The sequence below is a fragment of the Macaca fascicularis genome, chromosome 4 (assembly GCF_037993035.2).
Source record: "Macaca fascicularis isolate 582-1 chromosome 4, T2T-MFA8v1.1".
Lineage (NCBI taxonomy): Eukaryota > Metazoa > Chordata > Mammalia > Primates > Cercopithecidae > Macaca > Macaca fascicularis.
Window position 1 is genome coordinate 130,794,416 of NC_088378.1, and position 16,799 is coordinate 130,811,214.

The 16,799-nt window shown below is 44.5% G+C and overlaps 1 long non-coding RNA gene across 1 annotated transcript; it reads left to right on the plus strand.

Moving 5' to 3' along the window:
* The first annotated feature begins 253 nt into the window (after nucleotides 1-253).
* Nucleotides 254-1,561, plus strand: LOC135970434 (uncharacterized). The gene is made up of 2 exons (XR_010586110.1): nucleotides 254-369; nucleotides 1,297-1,561. It is a non-coding gene; the product is annotated as an uncharacterized lncRNA (long non-coding RNA).
* The last annotated feature ends 15,238 nt before the right edge of the window (nucleotides 1,562-16,799 follow it).

Below are 16,799 nucleotides of genomic sequence, written 5' to 3' on the forward strand. Positions count from 1 at the left end.
TCTGGAGCCCAGGCTGCCTGGGTTCAAATCCCAGGTCCACCCCTTAGAAGTTGTGTGACCTTGAGTCAGTTACTTAACCTCTCTATGCTTCAGTTTCTGAATCTGTAAGGTGTGGTTACCTATAAGACCCATCCAATAAGCAGTTGTGAGGATGAAATGTATGAAGGTAATCAAGTGCTTAGATAGGTGCCTGGCATATAGGGAAGGAGTAAAAAATGTTAGCGATAATTTTCATCTGTGTTTCTAATAATTAGTTCCTTGAGGTGGTCCTGATGGAAACTGGAGAACCACTGTTCTACTGAATCTCAATGATGATGGTAAAGCTCCTGTCCTCAGCCTACTCCAGGAAGGATCTTGGAAAGCATTCAGGTGAATATACCATTTATTTGCTATTTACTCATTCATTCGTTCATTCATTCATTCATTCATTCAGCAGACATCTGTTGGGTACCTTTGAGCCATGGGAATGCAGACTACTGCATGGCCGTTGTTTCTGCATGCTTACACTCACACCCACACACAGATGTGGACTCTCTTGTCCTCACACATTCACTTTCACTCATGTCCCGACCTCGAGGAAGCAGCTCTCAGTTCAGAATCAGTCCAGAAGGAGATTCAGCCATGTAAATACCTAATTCCAGTACAATGCAGCATGCTAATGGAGGTGCACAAGCCATTGTGGGAAGGAGAGAACAATGAATCCTATTTGTGGCAATCATAGGGCTAGTGGGATCGGGGAAATCTCCACCAAGGAGGTGACTTTTGGAACAGGAAGAGAAAGTCAGGATTGTGGGCACTTACTGGCAGGAGAACCACAGTGGTTAATTAAGAACGTGGACTCTGGAGCTCAACTGCCTGGGTGTGCATACGGACCTGCCACTTCCTGGCTGTCTGTTATGTACCCTCTTTGTGCCTCTGTTTTCTCATCTGCAAGATGAGGATAACAAAATACCTCCCTTGTAAGGTTATTTCAAGGCCTATATGAGTTTATATATAAAAGGCATTTAGAAGATTGCTTGTTACATAGTAAATGGTATATACTGTACACGTAAACTATTGTTATGACTTTACCAGGTGTGCATTTGACTATAAATAGCAGAACACTCAATTAATAGTGATTAAAATGAAAGAGGCATTCTTTGTGCTGGCCAACAAGAAACCTGGGGATTGGAGACTGTGGTAGGCAACCTCTATGATGACTCTCAGTGACCCCCAACCCCTCTTATTGATGCCAGCCTGTCATTTCTGGGACTAGGCTGTGACTTCTAACCTGGGTGCTCCCTGGCTGTCTCCTAGGTCATCAGCTGCTATGCTGTGAACATATGCAGGCAACTCACAGAGAGGCCCGTGTCTTGGGAAACTGAGGCTGCCAGAAAGAAACCACCTGAGTGAATTTGGCAGCAGATTCTTCCATCTCAGTCAAGCCTTGAGATGACTGCAGCCTTGACAGACAGCACAACTGCAGCCTCAAGAGAGACCCTGAGCCAGAGGCACCCAGCTAAGTTGTGCCCAGATTTCTGAACTACAGAAGTGATTAATAAATGTTTGCTGTTTTAAACCACTAAGGTTTGGAGTGCTTTATTATGCAGCATAGGTAATGGATGCAGAGGCCATCAAGGTCTTGTGTGGTGGCTCCATGCTGCCTCAGTAGGGGCACCACTGGAACTCAGGCCCCTGATGTCTTTCCATCCCTCTTCCTTAGCTTGAAGCTTTCATTCTCATTGTTCATTCATTCATTCAATCCAGGGCTGCTGCATTTCCAAATGTCACACCTCTTTCTAAACAGGACAAATGCCTAAAGCCAGACAGATGGCATACTCATGGAGTCTGTCCCTTTTGCATGAGTTTTCCTAGAAGAGCCATCCAACAGCTTCCAGTTTTATCTCATTGGACAGAAGAATTCTGTGGCCACCCTAGTCCCACACTGAATGGAAGGCTGGACCAGATGACTCTAGCATTCCAGGATGCCAAAATTCTGTCCAGGAACCCAGCAAGGGCAGTTCAGGTAGCATTAAGAGAATGCAGCTTCCTTGAAGGTAGTAACTGTCTAATTTAGCTGTAATTCCCAAAGCCTAGCCTAGCACTTCACAAATAATGTTTATTAAATGAATGAACCAGGTTATAAGCTCTTCAAAGGCAGGGATCATGTTTTCCTTATGTTTATATCCCTTGTACTTGGCAGGAATGTTAGAGAAAGAGACAATTGCATTATGTTGCACATCGAAGGCAGGGACTATACCTTACTGTCTGTATACCTCCGTGCCCACCACGGTGCCTGGCACACATAGAGGAGCACAACTGGGTATGTGGAATGGTTTAATCCTTGGGTTGATCAAGAACTCTGGCCTCCTGCCTCCTAATTCATGACAAATGCTTGATCTTGTGGTGCTGTTCATTAGAAATAGAAAGCAGGTACATTACCCTCTTGTTAAGGAAGCAGAATGTTTTCCTCTTTAATGTGCCTACTCATCCCTAGCTAGAATTGTCACTGCCTGCAAATTGGAAAATGATTAAAGGCAAGCCTACTACTGTCTCTCTCTGGCTTTACCCTGGGAAACTTCTCTGTCAACCAGAGTGGGAGAAGGCTGGGTCCTCTAGGACGCCTTGCCCTGGGGAGCCTTTGCTGTACAATTCTTGGACTTCTGAGCTCAGAAGAGGAAGGCAGGGAAGAGAGACCATTTTTTCAAAGGTAGGTTCTTTCTGGGAGGCAACCAGAGGGTGCTTCTGACCGTGATGCCTCTGTTGGGGCATACCTGGGTGTGCTCAGAGTGGTCCTGAGAGCAAAGTTCCAGATGCCACTTGCTCCCTGAAACCCCACCTAATTTCCCTATCTGTGACTGCTCAGCACTCCCTGCTCCATCTGCTTTTTAATCTGACCTTCCAAAATAACTTTCTGAACAGAATAGACAACTTCATACAGAAGAGGAGTTTTGTCATCAAGAAACATTGGTCAGACCCTAGGAATGTTCTGGGAGTTCGTCATTAGAAAACTACTCATGGAACCACCATGCACCCTTTTCCTAGAGATCTGTAGAGAAGGGAGAACTCTCTTATCTTTTTACAGTGCCAGTGAAAGCACCAGGTGAGCACTAGAAGGCCTTTTCCTCATCACCCCCCATCTCCAAGAACCTGATGTTTTTATTTCTTTGCAGAGCATTTACTGCTATGAGCACTACGAACTTGGTATGTCCTATGTATGTCACACCATGAACCCCATGGAACTGTAGAGATGTTTCCCTATCTATCCCAACTGGACAGTAATCACCTTGAGAGTAGGACCATCTGTGGTTTATTCCATAGCTTCAGTGATTTGTAAACCTTCAGCGATTAAACAAATGAATGATGGAGCCCTTAGAAACCATTCACATCCATCCCTTCGATTTTTATTTTTCCCCTTGCTTTGTGAATGAGTAAATAGGTCCCAGTGTCAAATGAAGACTCACTGTCCTCAGCAGCCAACTGGGAGAAAAAGCAGGATTTTTATATTCATGTGGAGTCAGGTCCATCATCAAGTTACTGTGAAAAGTGAAAACACACTTGGAGACACACCTGAACATGGATGTGCTTTCTTAAATTAAAAGGAAAATGAACAAAAATACCATGCATTTTGGAGAACTCATCATACCGTTAGGTATCATTATCCCATTTATTGAAAAAGAAACTGGGGTTCAAGTAGTTGGTATGATTTACCCAAGATCACATTGAGCACGTAGAAGACTTGGGATCAAACCTAGATCATCTACTTGCAAGCTCAGAGCATGTAACTTACTCTCCTGCCTTTTAGGCAATCTCTAGTAGGATATTCTGTGTGGGGCATTGTGGTAGAACTGTGAGAGTTTCAGAGAACCGTGAGACATGAGCCCTACAGTCTAGTAGTACTGATATGAAGGAGGGAAACCAAATGTCTGTATTAGAGCACCATGTTAGTGTCCTGCTGGTGCTGTCACCACAAACTTGGTGACTTCAAAGAGCACAGTTTATTACCTGATTCTGCCACTGACTATATAGGACCCTAAGCATGTCACTTACCCATCAGTTTCTTATCTTTAAAATGAGCTCATCATCATCATAACTATCTCACATGGTGGATGAAAGCACAACATAAGATACGGCCCTGAATTGCCTACTTGGTGCTGAGGTTTGAAGGTAGGTAGAAGGTAGATGTCTGAAATTCAGGTGTCTGCTGGTTTTGTTCCTTCTGGAGTCTCTGGAAGAAACTGGCTTTCTTTGGCTTTTTGAGTTTCTAGAGGAAGATTATGCTGTGACCCCTGGACTCTTCTTCACATCACTGTGACTTCTGCTTCCATTATCACATCTCCTTCTCCAAGGGATCCTCCTGCCTCATTCTTATAAAGATGCTTGTGATTACATTGGGCCCATTCAGACAATCCAGGATCATCTCCCCATCTCAAGACCCTTAATTTAATCACATCTGCAAAGTCTCTTTGCAGGTCCTAGGGATCAGGATGTGGGCGTCTTTGGGGGGCATTATTTAGCTGACCACACAAATCTATCAGTGTCTAACCTCAGCACCGAGTATGTAATTCAAGGCCATATCTTATTTTGTTCTTACGTCCACCATGTGAGATAGTTATGACAATGATGAGCTCATTTTAAAGATGAGAAACAGATGGGTAAGTGACATGCTTAGGGTCCTATGTAGTTAGTGGCAGAATCAAGTTTCTCATACACCAGGGCCTGTACTTTTAGGAATCAGAATAGATGAGTTGGCCTTGAGAAGGGATAGCTGTGAGTAGGGAGGATAATCCTGTCCTGTAAGGTGGGGCTGGACGGTGTGAGACCTGGATGACAAGCCAAGCCAGTGGGATGTTTAGGACAACCCATTTTGGACACAGAAAATGAAGTAACTATAGGTGATTTGTTTTTTGTTTTTGTTTTTGTTGTTGTTGTTGTTTGTTTTTTTTGTTTTGAGACGGAGTCTCGCTCTGTCTCCCAGGCTAGAGTGCATTGGTGCCATCTCGGCTCACTGCAAGCTCCGCCTCCCAGATTCACGACATTCTCCTGCCTCAGCCTCCCTAGTAGCTGGGACTACAGGCACCTGCCATGGTGTCTGGCTAATTCTTTTTTGTATGTTTAGTAGAGACAGGGTTTTACCGTGTTAGCCAGGGTGGTCTCGATCTCCTGACCTCATGATCCTCATGCCTTGGCCTCCCAAAGTGCTGGGATTACAGGCGTGAGCCACCGTGCCCAGCCAGGTGGTTTGGTTTTTGGGGAGATAACTCAGCTGAGGGCCACTGTGAGTGAGCCCCAGGCTGCTGGGGACAGGACTTGGAGACCAGGTGGCAGACGCTGGTTTTCTGCTTGTCTCTGCTCTGCTCCACCTGGCCCCACAGGCTGAGACTTTCCAAGAATGAAAACCTGAAGGGCAGAACTCATGCTGAGTCACAGCATCCTGAGACATGCCTGCTTGACACTACTTTGCAAGATTAAACGCCCCAGCAGTAGGCTTCCATCAGCTTCCCACTTGGCTACCAGCAGTGACATCTTAGATGAATTGGCTATGTGACCTGGGAGCTGGCTGGGTGGGAGGAAGGTAGGAGGGAGTGGCTTTCTTTCTCAAGCTGCAAAAGGGAAATTCTTAGCATCTGTTGCATCTTACAGGCCACTGCAGACTCCTTCCTCTCTGGGATGAAAGGAGACTGACCAGGCTGTGACCATCTGCAGGACTGAATCATCATCGCTAAATGGTGACCCTGGTGGTGTGCACCCCATCCCTCTTTGTTGGGAAATCCCAAATCGGACTCTCAGATCCACACCCCAAGACCTTCCTGGAACTACCTAGACCTGTTTCTATATTGGCAAAAGGGCTTCCTCATAACAGTGCCTCCCTCACTGCTGTTGTAGAGGGTAAATGGGATAGGGCACAAAAGGCCTGGAAGGTGGAATTGTTGGGTAATCAGTGTCCTTGCTCTTGGGGAGTTCTTCCAAACTAACCCTTGACCCCTCTTTGGTCATACCGGTTTCTTCTTGTCTCAATCCTCTCTCCCTTTCTCCTTTCCTTCCTTTCTTCCTTCAGTCTTTCTTTTTTCAAAAAAAAAAAAAAATTGAAAACATCCAGTTAGTAACTTTTACCCCAAGATTATTCAGGAACTTGAAGCTTCATACCCAGCCTTGTCTTTTACATATTTCAGGTTGAGTACCTGTATTCTGAAAATCTGAAATGCTCCAAAATTCTAAATTTTTGGAGCGTTGACATGATGTTCAAAGAAAATACTCAGTAGAGCATTTGGAATTTCAGATTGTCAGATTACAGATGCTCAACCGGTAAGTATAATGCAAATATTCCAACATCTGAAAACATCTGAAATCTGAAACGGTGCTGTTCCAAGCATTTTGGAAAAGAGATATTCAACCCGTAGCAGATGTAACCTCTTTCATCTGTCCCTAGACACATGCTGGACTCATCCATGCTCTTTCATGCCCTCTAAAGGCATGATGTCCTTAAGTGGACACAGAATGTCAAGGGACCCAAGGGCATGCATTTTTTTCAGCCTCAGTCTCTTTTAGCTAGGTATCATCTGGCACAGTTCTTGGTCCGGAATAGGGGCTTGATCAATCCTGGTGAAGGGAGGAAGAAAGGGAGAGAAGAGAGGGAGAGATGGAGGAAAAACAAGCACAGCCACGTTGTTGGGTGTGTGTGGCACCCTGTCAAATGTTGCTCTGTAGACCATTTTTGTGCCCTGGGACATGTGATAGATACCACCATGTAGTTCATTTATTTAACAAGCAAGTATTGAGCACCTGGTACTGTGCTGGGCACTGTGATGAAACAAAGATAAATAATAAATGGGGCATGCCCTCAGGGTGCCTTCAGTCTAGCAGGGGAGTGAAGATCTGAACACATCATTTTAACTCAGAGAAAGGAAAAAAAAGTCGCGCTTCCAAGAGAGATGTGTGGATCTGAGCCCCAGGGCTTCAGGCCAGCAACTTGGCACTTTTTCATTATTGATTGGCTTTGCAGGTGTGGCAGTAAAGTAAGAAAAGTGGGTAGGAGGGCCGTGTCTGCATTTACTGTCCCACCTGTGATCCACCCTCTTGGGAAAGGACTGGGTTGCACCATTCAACACCATTCAGGAAGTATTGATTATGTGCCTTCAGAGAAGCAGGCAAGGCTCTGCCTGGGATAATAAGAGCCCTCAAAAGCCCCCTGGATTGTTCCCAGGCCATCTGCTTCCTGCCTTTGTGCCTGTGCTCTGTTTCTGTGCCATTAGTGCTCATGAGCACACCCCAAGAGGTGTACACACACACACACATACGCATGCACACATGCACGTGCACACTATGTCATTACTATTATTTAGGATCTTAAAAATTGCAGCCTGAACACAGTCCCTTCATGGCTGCCTCTCCTTCCTGCATGACTGGCCGCCTCCTCCATTCTCTCCCTCTGAGGATCTCACACCTCCACACCTCCCCTCCTCGACTTCCTGTCCTACCAGGCCTCCGCACTGCAGAGAGCCTGTGTCTCTTTTTGTTTCTATTTCCTTTTATCTCCATTTTTTTTTCTCTCTGCATTTTTATATCTGTCGTTGCCTTTCTTTCTGATTCTCTCTGGTGGGGTGGTGTGTGTGTGTGTCTGTGTGTGTGTGTGTATTTGTGCAAAGAAAGAGAAAGGGAGAGGGGGAGACCATTCTCTTTTGGAGTTTTCCTCCTTGATTTAGTTATAGTTTCCTGCTGTAGAATCACAAATGCAACAGAGCCAATTTTAACAGCCACGGAAAAGAGTGATGCATGATTCTTGGCAGGATGGGACCAGGGTATCTGAATGAGGCAACAAAATCTAGCCTGAGTGCCTGAAGGTCTCCTCACAACAGGCCTGCCCCTGCCTACCACATTGCCTGGCTTTTAGGACCACATCTTAGCTTCACAGAGAGAAGGGATACACCAACTTTGGGCAATGGTGATGTCTCTTGGCCCAGGGCCAGGGTTGGAATTTCCCTGTCCTTGAGGGTGTTACAAATCTACGTAGAAGTTGAAGGTTGTTTAGAACCTGGCAGTGTGCTCTGGGCCCTGGAGGGGTAAGTCGGAGGTGCAGAGGGAAGACTGGTTGGCTGATCTTCATTCACATGGATTAAGCTAATTCTCCCTGTGCCTCTGAGAAGTCTGGGTCAATTATTACAGGACCAGAAATGAGGACACGGAGACCCAAAGAAGTTAAATGACACCTCTGAGACCACACAGCTGCTGGGTCATCTGGTAGACCCAGATCCAGTTCTTCCTTACTGCTTCTTTCCCAGTCAAAGCGCATATAGTCTTTTGGGAAGGGAGATGCTGAGACAGGGTACATATGCACTGACTTTGTATATTGGGGCTGCTGAGATGAAATCTCCTAATGAATTCCAAGTCCTTGCTTGAGGCAAGGGCTTGAGGAGGTCCCAAGATGCTCAGGCTTTAGGTTGTCTATTGAGAGATATGGGTTGTGGAAACCAGATCCTAAAGTCTGTCCCCTCTTAAAGAAACCCTGTGCAGTAAGCTTAAGACTTTCCAATCACAATGTCCATGATGATTCTCTGTTTTTTCTACTTTATGCAAAGGTATCTGCATTTTTAAGTTATGCAAAGGTGTATTGAATGCCATCATGCCTCTCTTTTACACACTGACAGCTTTCACAGTAAACTTTTTGTAAGAAAGCCTGCTTAACCTGGGGGCAGGTAGCATACTTGGGAGCAGCCTACAACCAATAAACAGTGGGGATTGGTAGATAAATATCACAACTTTCTCACCTTGCTGGAAGACAGCTCTGAGGCATGAGTTACACAGTCTCCAAAAGGTTCTCCTGACACTGATCCCACAGTGGTAATCTGCTCTTTAACCTACCTTCGATGGGTTTCTTCCCTTCCTTGTCTGACTTTCCCACTCTGCTATGGGTTCTCTCTAGAATCATCTCCATATAATCCTCAGATCCTTGAATCACGTTCTAGTTCTGGATAACTCAACCTAAGACAGTCACTTTGCAAGGTAAGGGAGTCAGAATTTAAACCCTATTCTGTCTGACTCCAAAGCCCATGCACCTGTGTTCATCCTACACTGCTACATAGCTAGTAAAGCTATCCCCACATCTATGCTTATCTTTTGTTATAGATAGACATGCATCGTACCAAGTCTGTTCCTTCCTCCATTATTCAGAAGGCACTTGGTGAAGTTGTGACAAACTCAGGGGCCCTCATTTACCTTTTGCAATGTGGGTCCTTCTAGGTATTAGCTTATAGCATGCTCACGAACTATCCGAGTTTAACCAAATCTCCCATCTCACCAAGCCAGAGTCACTTTCTAGGGTGCAGAGGGAAGCTTCTCTCCTCTGCTTGCTAGCCTTGGTCAAGGGTAGATGGGCCAGAAGGATACATCTACTTACCTTCAGGCATGTTAAGCAGCTTTATTAAGTTTGTATGAAATGGAAGTAAAATCATGCAGAGAAAAGAAGTGAGTAGTGTTTGCTTGCTCCTCTTGCAGAGGAGGCAAGTTCAAGGGAGAATGGGGAAAGGGGCCGGGTTATTGCATAAACTCTTTTTGTCAGCTTTTGTGCCTGGGGAACTTTTAGACCTTGCAGGGAATTTATACTATGTTCCACTTCTGTTATGTTTTTATCTTTCCTTTCAATCAGAATTTGCTGTGATATCAACCAGCTTTGATGGGTGGATTTTTTTTTACTACTGAAAACTGTAGAGGGAGGTGGGGTTCTTGAGGAATCATGGAAGGAGAATGTGGAGGTGGAGGACACTGTGCTGTGACTGCTTTTACAGCTAGTGAGGCTGGGTAGAAGCTACAGTCCTTAACCACCCCATTCCTCCCAGACCTCCCGACAAAACCCTGCAGAAGATTGCACTCTGGGACAGGAATAAGCCAACTGGACTTCACTAGGAGATGAAGGAAGGAATAGGCAGTTGTTAGAATGTGAGTGAGGAAGAGTGGTCCAGAGACCAGCAAGGGGGACAGGTGAGATGTGAAGGAACCCATTCTCAAGGCAAGGCGTCCTGTCTCCCTTAAGTGAAGGCCTCCACAGAGGTGTCATCAAAGTCCTCCTGGATGGGAAGAAATTAAAATAACTGGGGCAGGGAGAGAAGGGAAGATGATTAGTTTTTTTGTGCATATGTGAGAATGAAGTTCAAGTTTCATACCCAGGAAATCCATATCCACCAACTAACTTCCTACATGTTGCTAACAAGTATTGCAGATTCCCTTAGTCTAAATCTATATCTATACAGATGCTCCTCGGCTTAGGATGGGGTTTTGTCCCAATAAACCCACGGTAAAATAAAAAAAATTCTAAGTCAAACTATAATAGGTCAGGGACCATATGTGTTTGTCTGTACTTAGCTGGCTAAGTCATCAGGCCAGAGCAGAATTTTATTCATCTGGCCACTGATTGTTGTAAGCCATCAAAATATGTATCCATCAGTTGTCTCACTAATGTAATAACCATTCTCTCCTGGTATTGCTTGACAGTTGATTGATAGAGGCCATTCTCATTTGGGCCCCTAAGAGGTCTAAGAGGAGAGAGGGATCAGTTTGTGTCATTCCCATTTACTCAATGCTCTTTGTTTGTTTGTTTTGAGACAGAGTCTTGCTCTGTTGCCCAGGCTGGAGTGCAGTGGCGTGATCTCAGCTCACTGCAACCTCTACCTCCTGGGTTCAAGCGATTCTCCTGCCTCAGCCTCCCAAGTAGCTGGGATTATAGGCACCCACCCCAATGCCTGGCTAATTTCTGTATTTTTAGTAGAGTCAGGGTTTCACCGTGTTGGCCAGGCTGGTCTTGAACTCCTGACTTCAGGTGATCTGCCCTCCTCGGCCTCCCAAAGTGCTGGGATTACAGACATGAGCCACTGCACCGGCCTACTGAGTGCTTTTGACCTCTCGTGGGGATATTGTTCTTTCTGCTCCAGCCCGATGCTTCACTGGGAGCAGTGAGTGGGGATACGACTCCCACTTGGGTAACTACATCAGCCCAGACATCAATCTTGGACACTAGTGGGTGCCAGGTGGCCATCAAATCTATTTCCCTTTCTGCAGATGAGAGAATGGGTGTTCAGGATGGGAGGTGGCTTGCCAAGGTTCCCACCACTCTCACTGGTAGAAGTCATCTAGATTTTTGGCTCATGTTCTTTCTATTCTTTTCCTTCATTTATTAAGCCTATTACATGTTGTACTAAGCACTGAGGATGTTGCAAGCTAGACAAATGCCCTCTTTTCCCCATGCTTATGATAGAGAGGAGAAGATGGGCAATTAAAGAAGAAGTAACAATATGATGTGATGGGTCCCATGATTAGGGAAGCACAGGATACTCTGGAGCATAGAATGAGGGCTTCTTACCTAGTCTGAGTGTCCATGATTAATGAAGGCTTCCTGGAAGAAATGACATTTAAGCTAAGCTGAAACCTGAATGATGAGTAGGAATCATCTGAAGAATTGGTGATGGGATGATGGGGTTGGGAGAAAAATATTCTAGGCAGCACGAACAGCATGGCAACATCTTGGCAATGAGAGAGAACATGATGCAATTAAGGAATTTTTAACAAGTATGATATGGTTGAAAGACACAGGGCATGCTGGCTGGACATGTGGGGCTAGAAAGACATAACACCGGAAACTCACCTTCCCATATAGATCCTAAATCTTTTAAGAGCAAAGGCTGTGTCTTTTGTCCCTCTTGTGAATTGAACAGCTCAGGGCTGAACATTAATGTTTAATGTTTGAATGAATTTATGAAGGTAAAAATCATATGCATCTATACAAACTCCTAAAAATGTCCAAACCTCTCATTATTTAAGTTATGTATTAGCAAAAATACAATTTCTTAAAAGCACATCGCATTTGAGGTAGACTCACGTTTTCATCAATGTTGGCTCCCTTGAGGTTGAGAAAAGCATCTTCCTGCCTCTATGAGAATTTTGCCTTTCATCTGGCATTTCTGCCAGGTTCTGGGTGGCTGAATGAACTCGACCCCCAGCTTTCCCTCTCAGTATTTACCTGGTTGTTTCTCAATATCCTATAAATGGTCACCCCAGTGTGGCTGGGGGTCCTCGAACTCAAGGCTAAGAGCTCAATGCACATTTGGAAATTTGACTTGGGGAAGTCATTGCAAACAGACGTCAAGCCCAAAGGCGAGGTCAGAAAAGGAGCAGATACCGGGAGAATAATTCACATTAACTATTTATAATTCTTACAGCCATGGATCCATCCATTGCTGGAATACTTGAAAACACACATACGCACACATGCACGTACATGCAAATCCTAATGAATACAGGGTGGGCATTTTTGTCTTGGGTCTCACTTATGGCATGATGTTTTCTCATTCCCCCTTGTTATTTTATTCCACATTTTCAGTCATCTCCCCTAATGAAACGATCATGCTGAACTAATCCAAACATCGGCTTAATTAATCAACATTTGGCAGTCTATGACTACACGCTCCAGTCCAAATTACTTGTGACAACTTTCTTAATACAAAACCAAAACATCTACTGGGAGGCAGTGGCTCTGTCAGCTGGCTGGAGAACATGCCTCTTCAAGGTATCTAATATGTTTTAATAAAGTTGCAATAAACCTTTAGTCCCAAGGTACGACAGAGAATTTTGCTGCCAGAAAATGTCATTATTTTATTTTTAACTCAATAAATTAAAAATGAAGTGCCTTTGTGGTATAGATGCGACCTCACTAAGAGCTACCCCTCCAAGAAGACCTTCAGGTCAGGTGCTCAAGCCAACAGGGTCCTTGGTGGCTGGTGCTCTAGCCAGCTAAGAAATTAAATGTAGCCAGGTGGTTCCTTCTAGAAGCTGTGGTTCTCTTTTAGAAACTGACCCCACAATAGGAAGAAGAATCAGAATAATGCTTTTTTCTATTTGTTTACTCTTTTATGATTCACAGAATACTTTCATGCACTTGATCTGATTTGATCTTACTGTATCCCTGGGATGTAGGTGAGGGAGAGATTCATTCCTTTGTTTGGCACCAATATTTCCTAAGAGCCTACTCCATGCTAGGAACTGAACTACACACCAGAGATTCAGGGGTGAGCAAGATGGACATGGTCCCTGCCGGGCTAGACATATTAATTTATCCCTCCAGGTTTTTTCTCCATCCTCCTCCACCCGCCCTGTGCCCCGAAGGCTGAACAGTATGAACTGCATCACCTGAGCTTCCTGCCTTGTCATATCCAGTTGGGTTTAGCCATAGAGACTGAGACATTTATCCCTCTTGTTTCTTCCCTGCTGCTCTGTAGGCTGACAGGGTTTGCATTCCTCTTCCCAAGGCCACAGCTGCTATTTCTCCTAGAACACCCACAGATCTCCCTAGTTTCTAGGAACCACTCTCTCTTCTTGCCCCTTCAAGCCTTGGAGAAGTAATGGCTCCACACTCTTGCTATCCCTGGGGTGCCTCAAACTCTTAATTACCCCATTAAAATACACCTGTTTCCTTCCAGTCTGACTGGTGTACCTAGCGTCACATAACATGTAGCCTGATGGCCATCTAGCAAATCATGGCACAAATAATTAGTTGCAACTGTGATACAATGTTTTTTAAGAGTATACAAGAGGGCGTCTGACTTACTCTGGGGAAATTAGGAGTAAGTATTGGCACAGGTGATATTTAAGCTGAGCACAGAGGGCTGAGGAGGAATTAGTCATGAAGATTTTAGGTTGGTGAGAGGTGGGGTGTTATTCCAGGCAGAGAGAATAATATGTTTGAAACCCCGAAGGCTGGAAGAAACTGCTATTCATTGGAAGAAGACTGGGAGGCCATGAGCGTGAATGGAGCGTTTCTAAAATGGCAAGATGTGATTATGGCTAAAAGTCCTGAGGATCAGCAGGTAGAGGAGGGGAGGGGCCAGGATACTGGAATTCAGGGCTGGGACCAGGGTGAGGCAAGTAAGGGCTGAGGACACAAATCATAAGGAGGTGCTTATTCTTAGGGTCATGCGAACGTGGGGTCAGCCCTGAAAGTGAGGCCTCTTTAAACTTTATCCTTTAAATTGTACCCTTTAAATTTTGTGCCTAGGGGTGGAGATGGGGACATGAACCAAGAAATATGGTCTGAGCAGAGGGGCGAATTTGAATGGGAATAAAGTAGAGAGGAAAATACTCCCCAGGAAGTCATGGGCAGCATTACTTTGCTGACACTGACAAGTGACAGTACACATGGGGTACTGCCAACCAGGGAAGTTCACCTAAGCCTTTGGTGAGCCAGAGTTTTTACTGGGACTCCGCCACATGCTGCCCACGTGGCTGACATTTGGAGGTGGAAATGACACCACGTGGCCTAGATCTCTGCTCACAAGTCACACTGTTAGATTGTTCAGGTAACCAGAGCCCCAGGCAAACAAGGACACTCCTATTAGGCATGGCGTTCCAAGTGCCTAGAGATACCTCCCAGTAGCTGAAGGCAAAGGCCAGGCCTCTCCTTGGGTGAAAGTAATTCTTCACTACACATCAGCCCTTTGCAGAAAACCACTGTGTATCTGTTGACAGTTCTGCAGGCCTATGGAAAGCTTTACTTAGACGGTGAGCTCTAAGCCTGGCTGGCTTGTATCAGTTTCTCAGATGGTAGATAAAAAATCTAGGGGTGTTTAATCTAATTTAAAAAAACCTGCTACTTGGGAGGCTGAGGCAGAAGAATTGCTTGAACCCAGGAGGCAGAGGTTGCAGGGAGCCGAGATCGCGCCACTGCACTCCAGCCTGGGTGACAGAGCAAGACTCCGTCTCAAAAACAAACAAACAAAAAACAAAATTTATTGTTCTGTTTTATTAGAAAATTAACAAATGCACATAGTAAATATTTTTAACAATACAGAAATGAATAATATAGAAAGTCCTTATCATAAAACATAATCTAGAAGTATATATAAAACAGCAAGTTCCCCATAATTCAACAAATAACTATTTCTAAAAATTTAGTTTATATTTTTCCATTTTTACTATGCATATTTTAACATATAAATATGTAATTACTTTTAACAAAAATGATATACGGTACATCGTGCTCTGCAACTTGCTTTTTCCCCTTAACAGTATATCATAGATACAGCATAGACATGTCACCACATAGAAATAAACCTCATTTTTTTTCAATGCTTGAATAGTATTCCAGCATGAGTGTACCACAGTTTATTTAACCAATCACTTATTGACAGGCATGCAGGTTACTGCCAATTTATTTTTTATTGCAAACAATGCTGCAGTGAACATCCTTGAGCATATATGATTTGTCCCTGTGTTAATATTTCTGTAGGGTAAATTCTTAAAAGAGGAATTGCTAGATTAAAGGATATATGTAGTTTATAATTTAATAGATCTTGCTAAACTGTACTCTGAAAAGCTAATCTAATTTATCCTCACATTAACTATGTATGGGAGTGTGGGATGTCTGTCACCCTTGTCAAATCAGTTGTTATTAATCCTTTTCATAAGTTCAAATATTTAAAGAGAAACCAGTGTTACACTCTTCCTTTTCCTTGGGGTATGGCTGCTGCTCCCTTTTTGATGACACAGGCTAGCCCCCATGAGGGGACAGCTCTCCTTGCCCCAGCCCCAACCAGTGAGGATTGGGTGGTGAGGAACGTGGGTGGCCTAGGAAAGCTGGACTCTGGAGTAAAGCTGATTTAATATTTTGCTCATGTGGACACTGGATTTAAGATTGAACATTTGAAACTTACTCTCCTGGGCTTGCCTAATGCCCCCATGATTTTTTCCTGTTAGATGTGTTAGTTTTCTATACACATGTAACACATCACAAATTTAGTGGCTAAAACCAACATAGATTTATTATCTCACAGCTTCTGTAAGTCAGAAGTCCAAGAACAGCATAGCTCCGTTTTCTGTTTAGGGTCTCACTAGGCTGAAATCAAGATGTCAGTCGGGGTTGCAATCCCATCTGAGACTCAGGTCCCCTGCCCAGCCTTTTCATGTTGTTGGCATAATTCAGTTCCTGGTGGTCTTAAGATTGAGGGCCCCATTTTCTTCTTGGCTATTAGTTGTGCGCCACTCTCAGCTCCTGGAGGCTGACCCCAGGTCCTGGCCAGTGGGCCTCTCACAATATGGCAGCTTGCTCCTTCAAGGCTGGCAGGAGAGTCTCTCTCCAGTTGACAATGAGTGTCACATACAGTAATTGTGGAAGTGAGTATGTGACCACTTTTGCCATATAATGTAATCTAATCACTAGAGGGACCATCCCAGCATACTCCCAGGTCCTGCCAACACTCAAGGGGACGGGGGTGAAGACAGGGATGGGAACCTGGAGGGAAATCTTACATTTCTGCCTACCACTGTAGCTAAAAATATGAAGTCTGTGTGTGTGGAGCGGGGGGCTTCAGGGGAGGGACTGCAGCTCAGCTCTTATCCCAGGTTCACTGTCCTTTGGCGGGATAAATATAGTCCTCTTCTATTTTTGTCTTCTGTGTAGTTAAAATGGAAAGTTCCTGATGGGCCATGCAATAACACGCATTTTGGGTGTCTGTTGGCCCTCCCCGCTTTTTCTGTTTTTTTCCTGTTCACTTAAAAGGATAGGCCCAGGTGGCCATGATTATTCTACTTGGGTGGGTGTGAGACCTGAGACAGAATAATCAATTTATCCCTCCTGAAAATTTGGAGCTAGTATTGAGGAAGTGCCTTAGTTAGGTGGTGGCAGGTACTGAGGTTGGCAGCTTCCCAGGCTGGGATAGAGACTTTATGCCACATGCATAGAGATAAAGGAATTCAGCCAGGAGTGAGAAAACAAAACAAAACAAAACAAAACAAAAACAAACAAACAAACAAAAAACTGAAGCCAATAGGTAAAGAGAAAT